Source organism: Apodemus sylvaticus, chromosome 12 (assembly GCF_947179515.1).
Source record: "Apodemus sylvaticus chromosome 12, mApoSyl1.1, whole genome shotgun sequence".
Taxonomy (NCBI): Eukaryota; Metazoa; Chordata; class Mammalia; order Rodentia; family Muridae; genus Apodemus; species Apodemus sylvaticus.
Window position 1 is genome coordinate 30,252,805 of NC_067483.1, and position 26,494 is coordinate 30,279,298.

Consider the following 26,494-nt stretch of genomic DNA (forward strand, 5'->3'; position numbering starts at 1 on the left):
TTGGTTAAATAATGAATTTTGAACCCAAGTCCATTGTATTTAATTTGCCTTCTTCACAATATATCTGCAAACCACACATCACAAGCAATCCTCCTTATTTCTGAATTTGTATTTGTAATTCACACCCCCAGCTCATTATGAAAGATATTCCTGGTCCTGTGTAAAAAATCACATCTGTAACTGGTTTTGGTAGAAGTAAGTCATTCACACATCATCATCAGATTCATTTTATGGTATATAATTCCTCATCGCATACATCAATTCTTCTTAAAACAGAACTCAGCCTGATTGTGATGGCTAGTTTTTGTCAACTATACTAATTAAAGTAATCTGGAAAAGGTAACCTCAACTGAGAAATTCCTTCTATCAGATTTCTGTGTGATCATTGTCTTGATTAATGTGAGGAAGGGCCAGCCCACTATGAATGGTGCCACCTAAGGGCACCTATTCGTTTTTTTTTTTTTAAACTTTAATCTTTCTATTTACTTATTTCTTTTTCTTTTAAAAAAATTAGATACTTTCTTTATCTACATTTCTTTTTTTTAATTTATTGATATATTTATTTACATTTCAAATGATTTCCCCTTTTCTGGACCCCCACTCCCCAAAAGTCCCATCAGTCCCCTTCCCTCCCCCTGTTTTCCCACCCAACCCTTCCCACTTCCCCATTCTGATTTTATTCTATACTGCTCACTGAGTCTTTCCAGAACAAGGGGCCACTCCTCAGTTCTTCTTGTACCTCATTTGATGTGTGGATTATGTTTTGGGTATTCCAGTTTTCTAGGTTAATATCCACTTATTAGTGAGTGCATACCATGATTCATCTTTTGAGTCTGGGTTACCTCACTTAGTATGATGGTCTCCAGCTCCATCCATTTGCCTAAGAATTTCATGAATTCATTGCTTCTAATGGCTGAATAGTACTCCATTGTGTATATATACCACATTTTTGCATCCACTCTTCTGTTGAGGGATACCTGGGTTCTTTCCAACTTCTGGCAATTATAAATAGGGCTGCTATGAACATAGTAGAACATGTACCCTTATTACATGCTGGGGAATCTTTTGGGTATATTCCCAGGAGTGGTATAGCAGGATCTTCTGGAAGTGAGGTGCCCAGTTTTCGAAGGAAACGCCAGACTGATTTCCAGAGTGGTTGTACCAATTTGCAACCCCACCAGCAGTGTTCCTCTTTCTCCACATCCTGGCCAACACCTGCTGTCTCCTGAATTTTAAATCTTAGCCATTCTGACTGGTGTAAGGTGAAATCTCAGGGTTGTTTTGATTTGCATTTCCCTAATGACTAATGAAGTTGAGCATTTTTTAAGATGTTTCCCTGCCATCCGAAATTCTTCAGGTGAGAATTCTTTGTTTAACTCTGTACCCCATTTTTTAATAGGGTTGTTTGGTTTTCTGGAATCTAACTTCTTGAGTTCTTTATATATATTGGATATTAGCCCTCTATCTGATGTAGGATTGGTGAAGATCTTTTCCCAATTTGTTGGTAAGGGCAGGTATTCTTGAGCTGAATAAAAAAACAAGCAAGTTGAAAAAGCCATATGGATCAATTCTTTCTTTAGGTTCCCTCTTTGACTTCCTTCAGTGATGGACTGTGATGTGGAAGTGTAAGTTAAAATAAACCCTTTCTCAACAAGTCGCTCTTTCATTTTTTTTCTTTAGTTTTCCTTTGTTTAGTTTTTATCACAGCAACAGAAGGGAAAATAACACAAACATGATCAGAACAACTGACCCTCCATAGAACCTCCTCTCTTTCCCAAAATAAATGAGAAAGACTGAGAATCAGGAAAAAAAGAATATTTTTTTATTCGATATATTTTTTATTTACATTTCAAATGATTTACCCTTTCCTAGCCCCCCCCACTCCCAGAAAGTCCCGTAAGCCCCCTTCTCTCCCCCTGTCCTCCCACCCCCCCTTCCCACTTCCCCGTGGAAAAAGAATATTTTTATATAACAATCATCTAGACCCCTTGATACAATCAAGGTTTCTTTCTTTTTTCTCTTTTTTTACAAGATTTTTTAAATTAACATTTCAAATGTTATCCTCTTTTCACATTCCCCTCCAAAAAATCCCTAAACCATAATCCCTCCCCCTGCTTACTAACCTACCCATTCCCACTTCCCTGACTCGGCATTTACCTATATTGGGGCAATGAGCCTTCACGGGTCCAAGGGCCTCTCCTCTCACTGATGTCTGACCAGGCCATCCTTTGCTATCCATGCAGCTGGAGCCATGGGTCCTTTCATGTGTATTCTTTAGTTGGTGGTTAAGTCCCTGGGAGCTCTAGGGGGTACTGGTTTATTCATATTGTTGTTCCTCCCATGGGGCTGCAAACCCCTTCAGCTCCTTGGGTCCTTTCTCTAGCTTCTCCATTGAGGACCCTGTGCTTAGTTCAATGGTTGACAAACAAGGTTTCTATAGAATTATATAGGCAAGTGGTCTATAGACTAGTAAGTTGAAGAAATCCACAGGACAGAATATGTTTATAAATAGTAATAAATAAAATAAAAGTTAGTGTGTTTGTTTTTTGTCTATCTGTATGTCTATATGGTATATTGATTCATGCTCACATGTGTGCATGCATGTGCAGATGCATGGACATGTGGATAAATTGAGATTGTTGTTACCCTTTTGGCCTGGCCTCTGAGACTATGTGTGGTGTATACATGGTGCTATACGTAGGTGCTGAGGTCTGAATTCCAATAATTAACTGTGCAGCAAGTGCTTTACCTGCAGAGCCATGTGCTCAGCACATCATTGGACTTGTTAAATGTTTCTGTGTCCGTACAAGAAATGCTCCATCTGAATATCCATATAAATAAGTGGTGTAAAACACCAAGCCAAGACCCACTGCTTCTCTTAACTTAGGAATGTCACCTTGGGAGATATTACTTGAGTTCGAATAGATAAACCTCCTGGAACTTCATTATGTCTTCTGTACTCATGTGCCCAGAGAGAATAACTAATGGGAAGAGAAAGGAACATTTTATATTTGCAGGTCGTTATGAAAAATGTAATCCATTCATACAATGGAGAGCATGATTACTTATGTGGACACCAAGTAGAGTTAATGGGTCTCTGAAATCCATACTATCAGTCACTAAGAAAGGACTATAAAGCTAAAAATTGAAGTCCCATCGCCACTCAATATTCAAGTGAATATTACGGTTACTAATTCTTTAAAGGAAAATTACTACATTTATTGCTATTGCTGCAGAGAAAGAAAGAAATTAAATGCAGCTTTGATCCTTGAGGACAAATTTCTTATTCTACTCTCTCTAGCTCCAGCATCTAGCATAATTCTATGAGCAAGCAGTGTCTCTCTCGAGGAATGCTGTGAGAATAATTCCACTGGATGACTGTTTGATTTGGTAGTCCATTCCAACTCACTCTTAGGTTCTACTCACAGGACTAAAATTAAACCTCTGAAATCAAAAGAGATGGCAGCTATTCAATTAGTGTCAGTTAGACATATTTTACTTGGAAATAAATATTATATTTAAAATGGTGTGTGGTCACCTTTTCTTTTGTGCCTGTTTTGACTTGTAGGAACAGATCTCCTACCATAAAGGAGTGGCCTTGACATTGCCCTATATCTGAAGATGACCTGGACTCCTGCCTTCCCACATCTCCATGCCAAACGTTGGATTGCAAGTGTTTACCACTACACTTAGCCATATATACTCCTCTTAGTGAGGAATACATGATCCATCTGTCCTGCCATTGCTTTCTTTCAACTTAAAAGATCAGGTACTTATAGGACTCACTAGAGACCATGCCCAAAGACTTAAATTAAGTATTACGCCCAAAGTGTGAAATTAAGTATTCACAAAGTGTGAAATTAAGTATTCCCAAAGCTAATATTGTATATACATATGTGTGCATACATGTGCATATGTACTTCCATGTGCATAAGCATACACATCCCCTTACACAAGTATCAATTATAGTCATGATGCTAAATCAAAAATATTTATAATATTAAATATAAATAGTGTAGTATGCTATAGTATGGTATAGAATAGTATAGTGTGAGACTAGCAGTAGTTGATCTAAAAGGAAGAAGACAAATTTTAAAATAAAGAAAAAATATTTCATTGAAATTAATTATCACACTTATAAATGAACACTTATTGAAAAGCCCATTGTCCATAAAAATGATGGACTGAGTTTTCAGCAGTATAAAGCAAAGGCCAAGAAATGGTAGCTCTTCTTAGTGTGCTGATAAATTTGTGAGTCTCCATTACACAGAAAGCCTTTTGCTGGACTGGCTCTACTTTTCCTGCTAAAATGTAGGTAAAAGGAAAAGGCTGTTTTCATTAGTCTAATAATCCCTGTGGTTGGAGGAGAGCCCAGAAAAATAGAAGCCAAGGATATTATATTACTAGTGTATGAGGCTAAGTAAGTTACTGTTAATTATCAGCTCAACAGAATCTACAATCAGCTGGGATATGAGCCTCTGGGCATGCCCATGGCGGGTTATCATGATACTGATATGTGGTATGAGAAAATCCGTCTTCATTATAGGCAAGGCTCTGGCTTGGATGCTGGACAGTGTAAACAGAGAAAGGGAACTTAGCGAAGGTATCCTTCTTCGCTTCCCGAATGAGGAAGTATGGATGCAGTGTGACCAGCCAGCATTTGTGCCTGTCAAATGCATTTCTGCCTACAGCCATATCTTCCCCATCATGGTGAACTACAGAATTCTTGTTCTGTGAGCCCAAGCATCCTTTATCCCCTAAGTTACATGGTCAAGGTATTTTATTACACCAATAGGAGATGGTGTATATGTTTTTTATGTTTCCTTTTAATGTGATCTACCTGCTATATATTCAATGAATATACATGCATATGTAATATCCACACAACTTGTCAACATGACTGTATTGTGCAATTAGTACATTCATAATGAAATTCATCTTTTTAATTAAAATGTATTTTGTTTTTATAATTATTTATGATTTCTTCAAATCCCCTTAATTTTTTCTAGTATTACCACTATGCTCATTACACTCACAATGTATAATTTAAGGGACCATTGAAGACGTTAGTTATTTAAATACAGTGAATTCCTGAAAAGTGATGAGTATTTGAGCAATTTTACATTTGAAAACTACTTATTCTCCAATAATGTTTACCTTCTCACTTTACTTCTTTGTTAAATATTAAAACTAGAAAGACATGGCAAGTGAGATGGCTCAGCTTCTAAAGCCAAGCCTGATGTCCTGAGTTCAATCCCAAGGAACAAGATGATGGAGAGAGACCCTGCTCCAAAACGGTGCCTCTGAGCTCTAGCCACATGCCACTGTATGATGGAGTCTGTGTGTGTGTGTGTGTGTGTGCGCACACACACACACACACAGACACACACACTCACTAATAGATAATTGTGTTAATTTTTTAAATATTAAAAAAACATTTGAAAGTTTTCCCCCATTAATTATAGCTTTCTACATCTTTCTCCTATTATGTTCCAAGGGAAGTTTTAGCTGCAGTGTTTAAAATAAACATATATATGTTTATATGTTATATATATATATATATGTATGTATGTATATTCTGTAGATTTAAATCAGACAGAAGCAAAACTTATTTGTAAAGTGCCTTCCTCTAACCCAGACTCAAAAGATGAATCATAGTATGCACTCACTAATTAGTGGATATTAACCTAGAAAATTGGAATACCCAAAACATAATCCACACATCAAATGAGGTACAAGAAGAATGGAGGAGTGGCTCCTTGTTCTGGAAAGACTCAGTGAAGCAGTATAGAGCAAAATCAGAACATGGAAGTGGGAAGGGTTGGGTGGGAAAACAGGGGGAGGGAAGGGGACTGATGGGACTTTCGGGGAGTGGGGGTCCAGAAAAGGGGAAATCATTTGAAATGTAAATAAATATATCAATAAATTAAAAAAAATGTAAAAAAAATTTCATGGAGCTATCTCTCTCTCTTTCTCCCTCTCTTTCTCCTTCATCCTCTCCTTCCTTCCCTCCCTCCTTTTCTCCCTCCCTCCCCCTCTTTCTGTATGTACCTGTCTGAATGTGCAAGATGAACACTGGGTGTTTTGCCCAACCACTCAATCATTAGTTTTGATACAATTGCTTTCAGTGAACCTGGAGCTCACTGCCTTAGGTAGGCTTGCTGGCCAGAAAGTCCCAGGGATCCTTGTAATTGTTCCTCCCGAGCACTGGCATCAAAGGCATGGGCGACCATGCCAACCTTCTTAAGTGGTTGCTAAGTATCAGAACTCAGATTCTCTTGATTGCACAGTAGCTATATTAGCTACTGAACTATCTTCTCAGTTCCAGAACTGATTTGTTTTGGTCACAATTTAAACAATCATGGAACTGATCTGTCCTTTCATCAGATATTTTTAAATGAAAGGAATATTACTTGTTTTCCTCAGCAAAATATTTGGAGTTATCTGTATTATATAGACTATATCATTAATTTTTTCATTCTATTGATAATATATAATAGCTACACACATATATGAATATATACACATATATACATACAAACATATATCAAACACACATACATTACATATTATATTTATATATTATATTTATATTATATCAATACATACTTATATATTATATTTATAAGTAAATATGATATATAAATGTTTATATCTAACATATATTATCTGGATATGTGTATATATATATTCACCAAATGATAGAATTTGAGATTATCCATAATCTTTTGGTTATGTAAATAATGCTACAATGAAAACTAAAAACTGTAGCATGAGGAGTTTTTCCATAACTGTACATTACATACTATTACACTCTCTTAGCCATTTTGAAAATTGGACCATTCGACTTTTGCACTAAGTGAAAACAGTCTGAGTGTCTGACATAAATAACTCAAGAGTAGAAAGATTTGTTTTCATCATCATTTCCCAGTTTGAGTCCATTGTCACTTGACCCCATGTGCTTGGAAAAAGATGATTATCTTAGTTTTCTCTGTCAATTTGACACAGAGAATCAAGGGAAAAGAAATCCTCTATTGAAGCCTAAATCAGCTTGGCCTGAGAGCATGTCTGTGGGGGATTGCCTTAGTGAACATGGACGAGTCCAACCCAGTGTGGACAGTGCAGTTCCTGAGATGTATAGAAAATATAACTAAGCATGAGCCAGCAGGAAAGATGGGAAGCCAGTACACAGCATTCTTGCACTTTGGAATAGAAAAGTTTAATGCTTTAAGCAGGACTTAACGCACTACGGAAGTAGAAGAATTGACCCCAGTGCTACTAGGAGTGTTTTAGAGTATGACAGTCAAAATCAAGAGTTTTCAGAGGGAAAGAATATTGGGAAGTGGCCTGAAGATCATTCTTGTCATATGTTGGCAAAGAACAATGAGGTGCTTTGTGCCGTCATCCTATAAATTTGCCTGAGGGTTTTGGATTAATGGTATTGACAAAGAGATTTCAAGACAGCCTAGACTTGACTGTGTTGTGTGGTTATAATAATAACTTTTAAGCAGGTTTACAATGAAAAGGAGCAATCTGGACAAAACAAAATTTAAAAAATGTACCATTTAATAAAAAAAAAAAAAGCATCAAGAATAAAGGAAGTAGTGACCTCAGTGGAAGACGCCTCACTGGAAGATGCTAACTTCTGAATAAAATGACAAGAAATCCCAACAAGTGAGGGAAATCATTAACAATAGCAAGCTAATGCAAATAAAATTGAAAGACAAGACTGTTCTAACTCCATCAGGCAGCATAACTTGGCAGCTTTCACCACTTAGTTATGGTTATAGAGTCAAGGATCTGAGAAGTATGCTGTGGATTCTCCTTCTGTGGCTAAGGAATGCCATTGTGTCTAGGCATGTGTTAGGGATGATTCTGCATGGAGGTCCAGATGGGCCATTGCTTGAAGTCGTAAAGGTGAAGCCTGGATTGTGTTGGAGATGCCAGGGTTGTGAGATATCTGCCAAGGAGATGTACATACGGAATGTGGAACAAACCCAAGAGAGAGAAGTGTATTGGAGGGAAAAAGACAAAAGACTCAGAGGTCTGAAAAGCTTTTTGACATCTGACATGGAGATGCAGAATGAGAAGTTCACCTTGCTGGAGATGCAGAATGAGAAATTTGCCTTGCTGGGACCCAGACTTGTATTTCCTTACTGTGCTCCCTTGCTTCCTGTTTGGAATGGTAATGTGTATTCTGTGCCATTGCCTGATGGAAGTTTGTGATCTGATTTTCGTATTGATTTACAGAGGGTTACAGTTAGAAGATGGTCACAAGTCTCAAAAAAAAATCTTTGAACTTTGGACTTCTAAACAAAAATAGAATGACAGATTGTGCAATCTTCAGAAATTGAACTAAATGCATTTCATGTTACGATATGATTAGAAGCCTATGGAGGTCAGGGATGGCAGTGTGGTTGGTGATTTGAATAGGAATGACAGCAATATATTCAAATGCCTACTCATCATATAGTGGCACTATTAAAGAAGGATTAGATGAGACCTTGTTGGAGTTGGTAAGGTACACTTGGGGGAAGCATGCCTCAAGTGTTGCCTTGGTAATGGTGTCTCTTCACAACAATATGACATTGACTAAGTCAACACTTCATTTTAAATTATTTATATTATAATATATTGAAATCATTTCCCCTCTTCTTTTGTTCACTCTAAACTTTTCCACATACTTCTCTTTTCTATCTTTCGAAGTAATGACTATTTTTCATTAATTAATAGATATACAAACTTATTAAAATTTTCTAATACAAGAATGTAAGCTGCCCAAAGCATATAATGCGATTTGTACCTATTTTCAGGTCTGACCATTTGGTATTGGATAACCAATTGATGTGCTCTTCTCTAGGGAAGTCTATTTACCAATCTTTCAGCATTCCTTAGTTGTCTATAATTCTCTGTCTAGGGTTGAGACATTGTGGAATTTCCCCCATACACATTAGAATATTGTTTTTTCAGATTATGTTTAGGTAGCCATGAGATTTTCTGGGTGTTGCTTTTGAGTTTTCTGGGAGACATGATCTCACCACATACTCCCTATTTTATTATTCTTTTAACATGTGTTGAAAGGGAATCTAAATCTACATTTTCACAAGTGGTTACACAGTGATTATCTTATAAAATACTTAATGAAATACTCTTACCTCCTTGTATTACTAGCTTAATTTTGAAAACCCAATTTATTCTATACTTACAATTCCATTTTTCTGGTTGATATGTCTAGTTTAAAAATATCTTGATGACTATAACTTTGTACTAATATTTTATATAAGGTAAGGTAAATTTTCTACATTGTATTCTATTTAAAAATTAAATTGGCTACTATATGCCTTTGGATCTTCACATAATTTTAAGGTTGATTCATTTATATATGTGGCCCAAAAGGATATTTATCTAAATTTTGATTGAAATTGCACTAACCCCACAGATCAAATTTGATAGAACTGACATTTTAACAATATGAAGTGTTAAAATTTATGAATATGGGATAGTTTTCCATTTTTATAGAAAGTTTTTAATTTGTCACAGCAATATACTGTAGCTTTGACCCTGAATTTTGTTCATCTTTAGCTAATCTTATTCATAAACAATTTATTATTTTTGTAACTTAATTTTCAGGTCATTTCCTACTGGAAGGCAGAGTGAGATTCATATATAAGCTGATTTTATAACTGTGACACTGGCAGATTTATTTAGAAAATCACGCAATTTCACTGAGCATTCTTTGATATTTTTTGCATACAGAATCTTATCAGCTAGGAATTATAATAATTTTCCATTTCCATTTCAATCTGCATGCTGTTAATTGTTTTCCCTATTTCCTGATGGGCTGACAAGATCCTCCAGTAAGAGTTTAAATAGAAGATGTAGCGCATTCTCCGTCAGTCCAGATTATAATGGATGCATATTCTGTCTTCAGCAGTGTACAAAGCATTAGATACACTAGTTTAAAATGCTCTCTTTTATCTCAATTTCATTAAAAGCTTTTATAATGAGATATTATTGTGAACATTATATGTGAGTTGTTTTGTACCTTAATATTATGAATTTTGTCTTCTTTTCTTTTGTGAATGTGTGTGATGAACCAGCATATATGTGCACAGCTGCACATATAACAAGATGCCATGCTCTATTACTTACAACTTATTCTTTGAGTGATATCCCTAAGACATTAGGCCAAGGCAAAGATATTTATATTTTATATTTTTATTTTTGCATACAGAATCTTATCAGCTAGGATTTATAATAATAATGTGTATGTGTGTGTGAGTGTGTGTGTCTTATCATTATTATATTCACATGAAGACATTTACAAGAATAGTCTTACTCCTAATGAACCAAGTTCATTCAACCTTGACTTATATCAAGGTGGAAAGAAAATCAAGTTGATAATAGTATGAGAGTCTTTATTAATTATAAAGTTACAACAGTCGGATTCTGTGAGTCACCTAGGAGATAAACATATGGGCCTATCTTTTAGTAGTTTACTAGAATTGCCTAATTGGCAAAGAAAATCTCATCCTAGGTATGGGCAGCCCCACTCCATGGACTGAAGGTCACAGAATGAATTAAATTAGAAAGCTGTGCCAGCAAGATGGCTCACTAGGTAAAAGCTTTTGCTGCCAACTAAGACAACTTCAGTTCAGTATCTGATGTTCTTGTGATGGCAGAAGAAATCAGCCTCTCATATAATATGCACTGTCCTTCACAGTTATGCCACAGCATGTATGGGCTCCCACACATACACATCATGGGTGCACGCATGCACACACTCACAGGCACAACCACGTGCTCTCATACACAGTGTAGGAATAAGACAGTAACTTACAAGAAGGGGCAGGAGAGGAAGGAACTGTTAACCCTTCTCTGTTTCCTGACCATTGATGATGTGACCTTCTGTATCATGATCCTGCCACCATGGTAGACTGTCCTCCCAAACTGTCAGAAAAATAAACCCTTTCATCCTTGATTTTCTCTTGTTGGTATTTTTGTCACAGCAAAGGGACACATAACGATATTGTCCCTATGGATGCAAACTGTTCAAACTGAATTGCTATAGCACTGTCAAGTTATCATTGGAAGTTGCATACAGCAATGTTCTAATGAAATGAAAATCCTGCCTTATTCATATGAAATGTCACCATTCAACATTTTTAAGGTCAGCTATAAGAGAATTCTCATAGGCATCACAGTTTTCAAATGATCTGTACATTTCATATAAATATTACTGAAGACAGAATTTAAAAAAAACAAAACAAAAGAGCTAAGTTGTATTGTCAGTTGGGCTCTGCTCCAAACAAACTCTAATTTCAAAATGTGGACATAAGCTCTAGTAGATAGGATTAGGCACACGAAAGCATGAAGACATCACATGTGCCTTGAATGTGAGATGCTTTCCTTTGAAGGCTCATAGGTTTAGAAACTTGATCCCCAGAAGAATTTGCTGTGTGGAAAGGCCATAAAAGTTTAGAAGGTAGATTCTTCCTGGAAGAATTAGATCACTGGGGGTGGGCTTTGAGGTTCTGCAACTGGGGTCCACACTCCACCTCCTCAAAGCATATACAATGTGACTGCTTGGCCTCCCATAGCTGCCACCATGCCTTTCTCGCTGTAAAAGACTTATGAGCCCAAACCAAACCTTTTCCCTTTAAGATGCCTGTGTCAGATATTTAATAACAGCAAAAGAAAAAGTAGCTCAAGCTTTGGAAATGTAATGAATGCACATTTCCTCTGTAAATACATAAATGTATACTTCCTTGTAGAGTCCCTAGTTCATTGGAAACCTTACTCAACTTTTTACTGCCTAAAAACGTGAGTATGTACTGTGTTTTGCCTATTGGGTTTTATTTCTGTTGTGTACATGATGCTATGTTTTCCTTTGTAAATGAAAACAATACATTATAATTAACTAGTTTGCAAAGCAAGCATTTCATTGGCTAAGTATGAAATACCATCTAAAAGGCATCATCTTCGTGGTGCCAGGATCTAGGCAGCCAATCATCTTTTCTCAAATTTAGCAACTTCAAATGAGCTATTTCTTTAATTAAGTATTTTTTTCCAAATGGAATAATATTCATGTAAATTTTAATAACCCTCTAAGCAGTGTATTATGTAAAAGAGTTGGAAGATGAGTGGCAGATTCTTTCAAAGAATCATATTTTTATACGTAAACCTTGGCAGAGTGAGTGTGTCGAGTTAATGTATTAATTGAAAATTGGAGTCGCTTTTGTATTTAAAAAGAACCTTCTTTATAATAAATTTCTTAAAGAACAGAGCATGTACTTTAAAATTGGTTTTGTAAATTGGCAATGCCATATGTTATTATGTTTGTCTGGACTCTCTTCTCCCCTAACTTCTTTTGCCTTTGCTTGGTACTCTTTTTTCTCCTCCCAAATAGTCTTTCTTTCTGATTTTATTGTTGAAATGTTTTTATTTCCTCTTCTTCTGTTTAACTTCGGGATCTTTTCCTTCCCTTTCATTCTTTCTTGTACCTCAATTACACACACATGAGCACACACATACACACATACTTATACATGCAAACACACACAAAACACATGCATGCAATAATATTGACACACACAAACACATGCATGCACATACCACATATATACATGCACAATCACACACAAACACATGTACACACACACTGGCATGCACTAACACATAAACACACATGTAAACATACATACAATACACATATCAATTCTACACTGTGTGAGAGAATATACATGCTGTTTGTCTTTCAACATCTCTCTTACTTTGTTCAACACAATGATTTCTATTTTCATTCTTTTGCCTCTAAATTATATCTCCTTAAATTTGTTATTAGATGAGAAAATTCTCTGTGTGTGTGTATTCATGTATGTGACTGTGTGCATGTGTGTATGTTATAAGTAGCTTAACAGATATTAGTAAGCCTGGAGGCCACAGGGGACCCTTCTCTCATGACCTATAAATCTCTCTCCATGGAAAGAGTATTGTTTCTTTAATGCTTAAAGTTCCATATGAAGAAATGTAGGTATTTCGGATTTGTTGAGTGCAGGGCAAAGAATTGACAATACAAAGTACATATAGTCAGGGCAGTCAGTCATCGTTCTCTTTGTGAGATAATGCATTTTTCTACTCATAAGTCCATCCCCTCTCACAGATATCTGCAAATTCTTGTGCACTTCAAGGGCAAGCCTGTTTGCTTTCTCAAGTTTCAAATTCACTAAGTATCCTGGCTTTTCCTGTTCTGGGTTACAAGTCTTCTCTTTTGAAAACTGGCCACAGCCTATACACACTTTTCCTGATGCCCTGGGCCATATTTCTCACGCTCTAAATTACCTTCCTTGCTTCTGCCATTCAGCTGCTTGCCAATCTCGATTGCAGTACCTGCCAGCTTCCCTAGACCTTAACTGAAAAATCATAGCTTTCTATTTTCTTGTCTGCCAACCTTATTGGGGCACCTGTCAAGATTCATAGGTTACCTTCTCTATTGTTTTATTAAACTTTAATAAAATTGTCCATAAACTTTCTGTATTTGGTTTTCAAATCTTTGGTGATTAAGAGCACGAGTATCCATAATGGTGTGTTTTCTTTATCTACTCATCTGTGAATTTACATTTAGCTTGGTTCCATACTGTAATAATTCTGCAGTAAGCATTGATGTAAAGTATCTCCATAATATGATGGTGTAGATCGCTTCAGGTGCTATGATAAAACTATTTTAATTTTCAAGAAGCTCCGCACTGAATTGCACATGGCTGCATGCCCTGGTTTGTCTTTTATCAACTTGATACAAACTAGAATCTTTGGAAAGAAAGCAGGCTGAGCTTCTGCATCCGTTCCTGTCTCCTGATGGTGTTTCTATTGCTCTGAGGAGTCCCTATGACCACAGCAACTCTTATAAAGGAAGACATGCAATTTCGGACTCCTTTACAATTCAGAGATTTGTGTATTATTTTCATGGTGAGAAGCATGGCAGAGTGCAAGCAGACAAAGGGCTGGAGAAGGGCTAAGAGTTCTACATCTAAATCCTCAGACAGAAAGGAAGTTAGACTGTGCCACTGGGCCCAGGTTGAGCTCCTGAAACTTGAGACACACTTCCTCCAACAAAGCAACACCTATTCCAACAAGGCCACAGGTTCCAATAGCGCTATTATGCCTGTGAGCTTATGGGGAGCATTTTCATTCAAATAAACACAGACAAGTCTCTAACCAAATCAATGACAGATTTCCTGATTATTCTGACATGGAAAGATTCATTTTAAGAATGAATAGGACTATTTCCAGAGTAGGAATTTTGGATTACTAAAATGGAGAAAAGTAGCTGATTAGCAGACAGCAAGATTATTCAGTTTTTTGTTTTTGCATATCAATAGAAAAGGAACAGATACTTCAAGATCTTGCTGACTTAACTTCCATACCATGATAGATTATGAGACCTAACTATGAGCCAGAACCAACTCCTTCTTAAGTGGCAAAAATACTTAGGTATTTTTTTTTTTTAAATCAAGTAACAGGAAAGGAACTAGAACATAACTGTAGCACCATGTTCATTGTAACAGGAAAATGAAGAGAGTTAATTCTTATCCAATACCACCTGCTGAAATGCTATATCCAATATCAAAACAAGGGTATAGGAGAGGCTTAATGGCCAAGTGGTGGCACATTGGTAGAGCACATGCCCAGAGAAGCTCACAGCAGAGTACAATCGATGCCATGAGCAGGTGATGCCAGCTATTATCCCCAAGTAGCCCTGCCTCTCCCTCTTATTGGCTCTCTTGGTATATTTTCCTCTTACAATTTTCCATAATAGAAATCATCATCAATATGCTTACTGTTTTAATATGATTTTCAACCTTAAAATGAATGGGTTTTCCTCAAAGGCACTTGGCTCTTACCCAATGAATATTGCAGACATCAAAATAAACTAGATGATTTATTTAGAAAATAATTCTCATTTTACCATTTTAATATTTAAAATTGTTATGACTATAAGCTATTTCTTCCTTCCTGCCAGATTACTTGCCTCCCTTCCTCCCTCCCTCATCTCCATCCTTCCTTTTTCCTTCATTTCTTGAGACAACCTCACTTAGTAGCATTGTCTAGCCTGGAACTTGCTATGTAAATCAGGCTGAATTTGAACTCATTTTAATGCTTATGCCTTGCTGTCCCAAACAGTGTGACTCTTACCAAATTAAGGGCAATTAGTCTTATTTCAAATTATGTTTTAGGGTTGATGATATAATAGTCCATAAAAATATTTTCCATGATTTTAGAAGATCAAAATTCTATTCCCAATATGCATACCCATGTATGTGCACACATGCATACATACACACACATATATACACACAGCCATGCATACACACAGATGCACACACACACAATAAAACTAATCTTTAAATTGTAATCTAATTTTCTTAAAAGTGCATCACTTTTATATATGAAATTCCTTCAGAATATTTAAAATGAATCCATTCATTTATTTAATCAAAAATATTTATGAACAAGTAAATACTTTTTTGTTTGTTTGTTTGGTTAGTTTAATTTCTTATGTTGTTTTTGTTAGTATTCTTTTTTTTTTTTTTTTTGAGACAGACTCTTGATATATATCTCAGGCTGGGATTGATCTCACCATCTTTTTTCTCATTGTCTTCAGTACTGGGACTGCAGCAGGCAAAAATGACAAGGCCCAACTTATAGTGTATATTTTATTTAGGGACATCTACTTTAGGAAGGTGCGAAAGCAAACTAAAACAGTTATCTTACTGAATGCATGGTGTTTTTACACAAGTGGATAACACTAAAGAGAAATAAAATTTGAAGGAAAATCTTCAGAAGCTATCAGTGCTACAAAAGTAGCTGGGTACTAGTTTAGAAAACATGGTCTAAACATAAATCTCTCAGTCATTTCTGTTTTCCAGACAATGAATTACATTCAACTATATTGTTTTAATTTAGTTATATATATTCAAGCACACATATGAATTTGCACAAAACTGAGGAGCCTTTTCAATAAATATCATGAAATACCAGGACTTTGTGTATATATGTGTATAAGTATAGTATATGTGCACGTACACTGTGAATAGTAGTGAGGAAGTCAGAGAACATGTGTATCATTGTCTACCTGAGCTCTTGAGAAGACCTCTCTCACTGTATCAAAAAAAAATGAAGATTCAGTGATCATCCTGTCTCCACATAATTATCGCTGTAGATGTTTAGAACCATAGCCAGCTGTTTTGTGTGTGGTTTCTGGGATCTAAATTTATAGTCTCGTGTTTGAGAAACAAACACTTTTATGCAATTTAGCCATCTTTCCTGCTCAGGTACATGCTTTTATGTAGTAATATAAAAATTAAATATTTAGCTTCTTAAGACTGAATAGGAGTTTATGACAGACATTTTTCTCATCCTACAATAATGAATAAGATTTCTATTTTATTTGTATATATATATATATATATATGTGTGTGTGTGTGTTATATATAATATATATATGTGTGTGTCTGTGTGTATGCATGTCTGTGTGTGTATTGTATGTTTCTCAAGCATAAATCCATAATATTCCTATTATCCAAGGATGTGATTTGCCATAATAAGATAAATCATTGGTGTGCTCCACAATAGGTTGGTGTTCTTTTTTTAATATTTATTTTAATTATGTATACATATATATATATATGTGTGTGTGTGTGTGTGTGTGTGTGTGTGTGTGTGTGTGTGCATGAATAAATGTATATCATGTGTGCCCAGTGAACAGGAGGGCAAGAAGAAGCTACCATGTCCCTTGGAGGTAGATGGTTGTGAGTCAGGTGACATGGACTTGAGCACTGAGTTTGGGTCATCTGGAAGTGCCTCATCCATCTTCATGTTTCATTATTTACCAGAATTTCTATGGTCTGTCTGTTATATACTTCCTGATCCTAGCCACTCCCATTCTAAAACTGCTCTCTGAAGCTTACTTCTGTTGCACATTATTTATTATCACTGCCATTATAGTCATCATACACACTACATTTTACTACCAAGCAATATTACTACCATTCTCTTCTCAAGTTTGTTATTGGTCAAATAAAATATCTTCAGACCCACTGAGGCTTAGCACCTAGATGGTATGAGATATATGTTAATGCAAAATGGATCTCATTTGGGGCCAACATAATGTGTCCAATCATAAAGGAGGTAGCTAATGTCTGTGAGGCAGGATAAGGACATGGTAAGATACAGAGTGAAGAGGCAGGTCAGTGAGTATGAGCACCAAGTGCATCCATAGAAGGACCTTACCTCAAATCCCCACTACAAGCAGGACATGTTAAGCATCCATGGATGTGTGTAAAGTCAGAGTTGTGGAAAGCTAAGAAACAAGAATGTCAGGGACTGGTCCGTGTGAGTATAGCTGAAAATATGAGCTTCAGATTTTTGGAGAGAATCTGCTTCAAGGTAGTAAGTCAGAGAATGATTGAGAAAGCTTTCTAACATCTTTCTTTGACTTTTGTGAACATGAACAGACAGATGCATGTGTACATGCACACATGTACATATACCATACACATGCACACATACACACAAACACACACATTCCACATTTACATACACTGTGTAAGAAACAGTGGAGACAATGAAGGGGACATGGGAAGAGAAAAGAATGCCTCTACCCCAAAATCATGTTAAAATATCTTATTGTAGGTATTCAAGAATTTTGTTCCATGAATAAAAAATATTGGAAAGATATCATTTCTTGAAAGAAATGAAGCTTCCTTTTATTTTTTATTGAAAAATGAAATAAAAACATTTTATGATAAAATTGAAGATTAACATGGAAAATATTTCTGACTAAATTGAAGAAATATATAGAAAACACTTAAAAATTGACAATTTTCCTCGAAAATTAAAGAGTAAAATGGTAGACATAAAACCATTGCTAAATTAATTGAAAAGGGAAGTGGAAACATTATATGATAAAATTGAAGATTTACATAGAAAATATTTCTGATAAAATTGTAGAAAATATAGAATAACATGTTAAAATTGAAGATTATCATGGAAATTACAGATAAAATGGTAGGTATAAAAATATTTCTAAGTTGATTGAAAGAGGAATTATAAATGCTTTCTGATAAAATTGAAGATCTACAAGGACAATATCTCTAATAAAATTGAAATATGTAGAAAAACATGTTAACATTAACTATTTCATGAAAATTATACAGATAAATGGTAGGCATGAAATATTTCTAAGTTGATTGAAAGTGGAATTAAAAACATTTTCTGGTAAAATTGAAAAAGTGAAGCTTCCAAAGGGAGTGTCAAACCTGTTACTATACCATTCTTAAATTAAAAACATACTTGACACTGGAGTTTAACCTCACCACATTCCTTTCTCACCTCTAAATCTGTTTTGCCCCATGAAAGAAAATATCTCACAAAGACTCATCAACATATATCCTGATCACCTATTAACTGACAGATATGAAGAATTCTTTTGAGTTTGTTCTTTTGAAAAGGAGCCATGTTTTAACATGTCCTCTCAAGGAACAAGACATTCTCTGTAGGGTAGACAGTCATGAGACATGCCTCACATCACATTTATGAGCTTTTTCCTTAAACATTGAAGAAAGGAACCTTCTGATGAAATAGACTAAATTTTAAATAAGATGACATTTGAGAAGGCCATCACCTATTTTAGGGAAGGCAACACACTGCACCGATGAGTGAGCTATAAGGTATCACATCTTGGTAACTACTTTTGATGCTCAGATGTTCCTTGGTAGTTAAAGATCTGACACTGCAGTTAGTTTGCTCTTGCTAACCATTTGCTACATCACCATATACATAAACCACAGCACCCACACTCACAAGCATCTTCAAGACACTTGATATCATTATTGCCTTACCATTGCATGGTGGTCTGCCTCCCTTCTCTGGAGACCTTGAGAGGAAACACCCTAAAGATCTAATCTATACTAATTTGAGGCAGGAAAAAAGACTTTCTCTCATGAATATGTCCTTTGCTTCATAAATATTTATAAAAATATCATTAACATCCATAAAATCCATATGCTGTTCCTCTCCTTGGGGTACCCCACTCCAGTATCTCTTAGGAGCATTTGTTTTGCTTCTGCTGGTTTCCTGAAGAGACATCTGCTCAAACTGTCTGTTTTTTGATGGAATTTATTTCTTCAAGAAGAAAGGAACTGAGGAGCCCCTCAGCTGCTGCCACATCACCATGCACTTCAGACTTTCCATTAATAAACACCAACATTGCATCTCTGTAAAACTCCTTCCTGTCACTTGAGTTAAGTTCTCAGTTCCTCTAAGTAGAGGTGTTTGCAGACCTTCTCAGCATGAAACAAAGAACACTTTGACACCAGCATCTCTTGCTGTGGGTAACAGAAAAAAAAATGATGGTTCTCTAAAGTATTTACTTCAAGTAGCAAGCTGACAGAGCCTGGGTATAGCAATGCTGGGACTTGCCGGCTGCCTAGCCAAAACCTGTGGCTCTAGTTCAGGGAGAGACCCCATGTGAAAGGAACAAGGTGGGGAGTGAAACTTAGAACACCTAACACTAGCCTCTGTATACACACATTTGTGTATGCATATTCACATGCATGTGTACATCGATTACACACACATAACCCCCCCCCATGCACACACAAAAATACATGGTTTATCTCAAATGAGCACAGAAGAACATTAAGGGATCTCTGAAGACAGAGGAATCCCAGATTCTGACATCAAGTTTAATCTTCTTGAAGGTCAACAATCAGGAATCTTGACACAAAAATACAAGTCACTTTAAAGACTATCTGCACTGAAATAATATTAATTTGTATTGCCTCCAGTATCCCTCAGTATACCTGGAGGTATATATGTGTGTGGGTGTGGAGTACATGAGAGTCATAAGTGGTGTGTGAAATAAGCTTGCATGTCTTTGTTTCTTCTATATCTATTTTCAGTTTCTTTCAGCAAATTCAAGATGGAGTCTATAGAATGTAGAATGTGGACTCTTCACTATGTGCAACAGTTTATATATGGCTGCACACCTAAAACAATGCACAGTTGCTCTAACTGCAGAGACCTCTGTTTTTAATTGCAATTGATTGCAAGTCCTGAGCTAGGGCCTATGTCCCATATGAAGATGAGTAAGGGAAAAAGAGAGGGATAAGAGAAGAGACTGGGACTCTGAGGGAGCCTGATGAAAACTGTCTCAGCAAATGAGAACAAAAAGGTCTAGCAAAACTAAGAATGGTTACTGAAAAGTCAGACAACTCAGTTTCCTTTCTGTCCATAGACAGGCTTACTATGGTAAGCAGCAGTGACTAGAGCTTCAGACTGTATGTGTAGGACCTTGGGTAGAACATTGTACCTTTATCCAGACACTTCCGGAGAAGAAAAAAACTAAACAAACCAAGAAAGGGCAAAATACCAATTAGCTATTTTAACACAAAGTAAATTTGCATTTGAAGTGAAAGCCAGGCACGACAGAAAAATAGTAAAAAATTAAGGGGCTATAGGAGCTCCACAGACCCAGAATCTGGTTTGCATTCTTCCCTGGCTCTGCATCAGAAACAGACAACAACAACAACAACAACAACAACAACAACAAAATGATGGAAAAATATGGAATTTTACTCAGGTGACTGAGGGTTTCCCTAGCCTTGGGTTTCCTGTCCCTACCTCCACCCCAGTGCAGCATGGCAGAAGTTGAGCACATTGGCCCCAATGTCTTCTCCTGGCATTCAGGATGTGGAGAAAGAAGGATCAGAAATTCAAGACCATGTTCAACTACAATATGAGTTTGAGATTAGTATGGACTCTATGAAACCATAAATCAAAATGCTGTGAAGATTCACCACATAGAAACTGTATTTTCTTTTTAAGGTAGATAACAAACTAAATTAGTACAGCCACCATATTTAAGGCAAACACTTGTGTGATCTTTGAATTTAACTTGTCAGTTCTATATCCAATCTGTGAACATGGACTTCTTAAGAAAAATCTCTCAATAAGTTTATGAGTCATGCTTTACAGTCAAAGGTGATGTCATTATTTCTTTATACCCTTTCGGACTTCTGTTTTTATCTTACCTAATCTGTATAATGTACCTTGTAAACTACCACATAATATCATTTATGAAATATTCTAGATAGAAATGTGTATTTCCACAGCAAGATATCTCAGCTGTCAAAGAAACCAGGTTTTCATGAGATTACAATTCTTTTTTAGAGAAATTGTTTTATATGTTTCTGTGGAGTGGTTGTGGTGCATGGGTTGCATGCCCACAACCCTACAGTGGAAAACAGTGTTTCACAATCAGTATGCTCTGTTACTCTCTGCCTCATTTGAGGCAAGTTCTTTCATAGTACTGGAAGTTCACTAGTTTGTCTAGACTGGATATCCCATGAGTCTTAGAGACCATTCTATCTCTGATTCCATCCACATTTTTTCTCTCTGGTTTGTAACAGATGCACATGGCCACAGCTGTCTTGTATGTGTGTCAGGGATCTGAATTCAAATCCTGATATTTTCACAGCAAGCAAGATTACCCATTGGGCCATTTACACAGTGGGGAAAATCATAAAACAAGTCATAGTACTTGTTTACACACCCATATATGTACACACAGCACTGATTTGTTATTAAAAATATTTATTTATTTATTATGTGTATGTGAAGATACTCATGTGTCACACCATGCAAGCAGAGGTCAGAGGACAACTAAGGGCTTTGGGTCACTTTGTGCACTGTGTGAGTTTTGGGGATCAAACTCAGGTTGCAAACTCTGAGTCACCTTATTCACACTTCCTGATTTTTTTAAGACACATTTCATCAAGGTAGGTAATTTCTTTAGGGGCATCATCCAGTACTAAGAAAAAATTCATTAATTAAAGGAATTAATTAGTTCACAAAACAAACAGAATCTCAGTAATAAAGTGACTTCCTCCTATGTCCTCAAGCTCTTCTAATAACATTTAATTTTGTGATGAGCCTTATCTCTAAAAGTAGTTATGACACATTTCAAATCTCAACAAAAGTGAAAAAAACAAAGCTTTTACTTTTCAACTTCCCTGAAAATATTTGCTATTAGAAAATTAATTTTGATAGTAACTAACATTATGGGTGAGAGTGGTTCTGGTTAGTATTTCTCTAAGAAACCTCATGAAGAGTTTTTCATCACATGCTTAATCTAACTAGCTTTTAAACCTTGTGTTCAGCTTAATATTGGGCCATTCACCACTATCATAGTCCCAGCTCCAGAGGGGGGCTATCTATTGGTACTTGCACCCACAAGCACAGAGCCCTCCTATGGCACCACAAACAGAGGCAAACAGAATTTAAAAAGAAAAACAAATCTACCCATCAAAGCATCTGAGTGCACAGAAGTCTCATACTTCAGGGTTTAAAGTTGTTCAGAACAGCTTCAGGTTTGAGCAACGTGTGACAACTCTTGCAGATAAATGTCCATCTGATGCTTTTATAATTGAAAAATGCTGCCCAGTATAGGTGTTGGCAATCAAACTCAAGTTCTGTAGAACAGGGCTTTGTGATCTTAATCCCTGAACCACCTTTCTAGTTCCCACTAGGATCAGTGTTTAACATTTTCTTAAGCCATCTATGATACTGTGATGGTCTTTTTTGACACCAAGTCCTTTCCTCTTTGATCCAATTCCACATCCATATTAACACTTTAATGTTTGTGGGAGAGCTCAGCGCACTCTACAGAAACACAGTCAACATGGATTGTGTTCCAACTCAGCACGCACCCCAGAAGAAAGTGTCTGGGCATGACATGGGAGTGCGTGGAACACTGGGCCACAGTTTTAATTTTCTCTATGAAGTGTAGAGATTAGCAAATACACTGTGTTTTTAGTGCTGTGAACCTTTGAGCTCATAATTAAGGAGTGGTTTGCGAAAACACAAAAGACATACACAGAAGAAAGACTGTTCAGTCTGTTGTTTGATCTAGGTGCTAGAGAAGATGATTTATGAAGAATGTTTCATTGATAGTATGGGTCTTTTCCAAACTAACCATCTTGTTGTGTCAAATACATTTATTATTCATTTTGTATAAATACAGAAACATTCACAGAGTTTGAATTAAGCAACATTTGGAATTTGTTTCTTTGGACAAATTCTTGAACAAATTCTTTGGAATTTGTTTCTTAAACTGCTTAATTTCTATGATAATCAATTATGAGTACATGGTACTTTCCTTGCCATTTTAGAATAAGTTTTTGCTATGTAATCCAAGATCACTGTCTTTCCACTTCTTCTTCTGTTGCCTTTGTGATGATGTTATAGGTGTGCACCATCAAGCACAAGTACTTGTGTAAACAATCACAGAGCCAAGTGTTTAAAGAGCAGTGATAGATAGTATGTGCTTTTAGGAAAATCACATAACTTATACTTTGTGAACCTGATATATCTCATATATTATTAAACAAAAAATTTAGTCTGGGTATAGTAGCCCATGCCTATAATGACAAATTCAGGAAACAGATGTAGGAAGATTGATCCAAGTCCACAGACTACATAGAGAGTTCAAAGATAGACAGGCTTACCTAGTCTTACCTTACTGCTTCAAAAACCAAAACAAGACTGACAAAAATGAGAATAAATCAATATTTGTATGTAGATTAGAAATTGCTGTGTATATATAATAAACTAATTGGACTAAATACAGTATGAAATTTTTCACATATAACCAAGTACATAATAGCAGAATGGGAACAAAAAGCTTCACATAAAGCCATGGCCTCCTATCCCTGCATAACTGTAAATCCAAATAAATTTCTTCCAAAATTTTTATTGGTCAAGATATTTTAAAGCAACAACAGGAGTATAACTAATCCATTATTTCTTTACAATATCCTAGGTCAGTCAATCCTATCAATAGTCCAAATGGGCCTCATCAAAGTTTCAAAGTGGCTCACTGAATAGATATAATAGTTGAGCTTAAATCAATGTATGTGAGAATCCATTCATTATCTGAAACCAAGCCTCCTTCAGTAAAGAATTATACTTGAACACCAAATTCAACCTTTATGTTATTCGTTCATTTCTGAATTGTCTATAGAGATTTGGAAGAAAATTCATCAGTCTGCGTCTTGCTTGTCCTCAGATTAAAAACAAGATCTCAGAAAATAAACTTCCAAAGATGAATTTGTAGAAAGGAATTTAAGGCAGAGATTGTCAATTGTATCCATTTCTATCTGCTCACCCATGCTGAAGATTGGAACACTCAGGCTACTTTTGATATCTCACTGGGTAGAGGGAACATTTTCTACTGGGAGTCCAGTTTCCTCTCACCATGCTTCACACAACAGAGGCCTGCCTTTTCTGTTGCTCTAGGACTTACACTGATGCCTTTGAAAACCCTCTCTTCCTCTCTGGCTTCCTGTATCTACAATGAAAAGAATTGTTTCAGAAAGCAAAAAGCAATATTTCTATTTTTGATAACATCTGTCTAAATTGCTTTTTCCAAATGCTTTTGATTTAGAAAAGTCAAAATTCATCTGCAGGATGAAAGGAATCTCAGAATCTCATTTCTTTTCACAATTCACCTCCTACTCTTAGCCAGTTTATGCCAGTCCTCCCTCTGCTGAGACTACAATTCCTTGGCACCTTCCTTACAGAATTTTCTGACTACCCTTGCCTATATATCCTCAAACCTCAGGATATGTGGACTCTGCTTCTATGGGTGTATATGTTCTGAGGCTGTTGTTTCATTCATGGACGAAAGAAATTTTTTGTTACTTGTTCTATTGTTCACATCATTGAAGAACATAAAATAACTACCTACATTATAAATATCTAGAACTTTAAATGTGTCTAAGAAAGCTAAAATTATATTTAATGCTAAATGAGAAACCTGAATTGATTCATGGCCTATCAAACATACATTTGCTCTATTGGCGGTATAATGGCATGATGTCTAACAGGAAAATTCTCAGCTCCCAGGCATGCCTCCTTGGGCTTCTTGCCTTGTAAGCACAGCAACCAGCATCGTGGGAAAGAGAAGAGTTTCCCTAAGGATGATCCTTCCAATCTGGTTCACCTCACAGCCAGTCCAGGGTCCAAGGCTAGCCTAACCCACTGGGGAAGCTGTCTGGGTAGTTGAGAGGCCAAAATTTAAGGTGAACAAGAAAGGAATCATGGAGGCTCTAACCATTGTGGTTGTAGCCATTGTGGGATATGTAGAAACCCCTTGAGGACTCCAGACCTTCAAGACATTATTTGCTAAGCATATCATTGATGTGTGTAAAATGTGGTTGGTTCTATAAGAACTGGCACAAATCTAAGAAGAACCCTTTCACAAAATACTCTAAGAAATGGTAGGATAACACAGGCAAGAAACAGCTGGACAATGACTTCAACAGCCTGAAGAAGTTCTGCCAGGTTATCCTCATATTTGCTCACACTCAGATAAGTCTGCTTCCTCTGCACCAGAAGAAGGCACATTTGATGGAGTTCCAGCTAAATGGGGACACTGTGGCTGAGAATCTAGCTAGACTGGACCTGAGAGAGAGAGAACCTGGTTCCTGTGAACCAGGTGTTTGGATAGGATGAGATGTTTGATTTCATAGATGTGACAAAATGCAAAGGTTTCAAAAGGGTGACTATTCATTGGCATACAAAGAAACTGTCCCAAAAGGCCCATTACAGTATGCTCAAAGTTGGTTGTATTGGTGCCTGGAACCCTGGCCATGTAGCCTTCTCTGTGGCTCAAACTGGGCAGAAAGGCTACGATCACTGAACAGAGATTAACAAGATTTACAAGACTGGTCAAGGCTACCTCATCAAGAATGGTAAACTGATCAAGAACAAGGCATCTACTGACTATTACCTGAGAAGAGCATCCACCGACTGGGTGGCTTTGTCCATTATGGTGAAGTGACCAATGACTTCATCATGCTCAAAGGCTTTGTGGTGGGAACCAAGAAGCAAGTGCTTACTCTTAGTAAGTCCTTGCTGGTCCAGAACAAACATTGGGCTCTGGAGAAGATTGCCCTGAAGTTCATTTACACCACCTCAAGTTTGGCCATGGTCATTTCCAGACCATCTGGGAGAAGAAAGAATTCATGGGACCACTCAAGAAAATAATGCATTGCCAAGGAGGAAGGTTCTTAATTCCAGGATCACTTTGCACAGCTGGTGAGGTCTCATTAATAAAATGTTTCCAATAAGAAAAAAAGTACACACACACACACACACACACACACACACACATACACACACATGCACACACACACACATTCTATTTTTGAGATTACAGTTAATTAGTGTGTATGTGGGGATATTTGGGTGTGGGTCTTGGCTGGCTCTATTGGCTTCTGTTACAGTGTGACCATAGAGATCAGAGTAACTTATGGTATTTACTTGTCTTCTTCAATGTGGTGACCGAGGATTGAATTCAGGTCATCAGTCCTGGTTAATATTTGCTTCTGTTCCTGTTGCTCTGTCTCTCCCTCCCTCTCTCCCAGTCTCT

At 36.6% G+C, this 26,494-nt stretch overlaps 1 protein-coding gene and 1 pseudogene across 1 annotated transcript in view; one reads left to right on the top strand and one right to left on the bottom strand.

Annotated features, from left to right (window-relative positions):
• The window catches only part of Dpp10 (dipeptidyl peptidase like 10), a 794,281-nt gene that overhangs the window by 462,910 nt on the left and 304,877 nt on the right, over window positions 1–26,494 (bottom strand). The window lies entirely within an intron of this gene.
• LOC127697713 (60S ribosomal protein L3-like) lies at window positions 4,504–26,192 on the top strand (annotated as a pseudogene).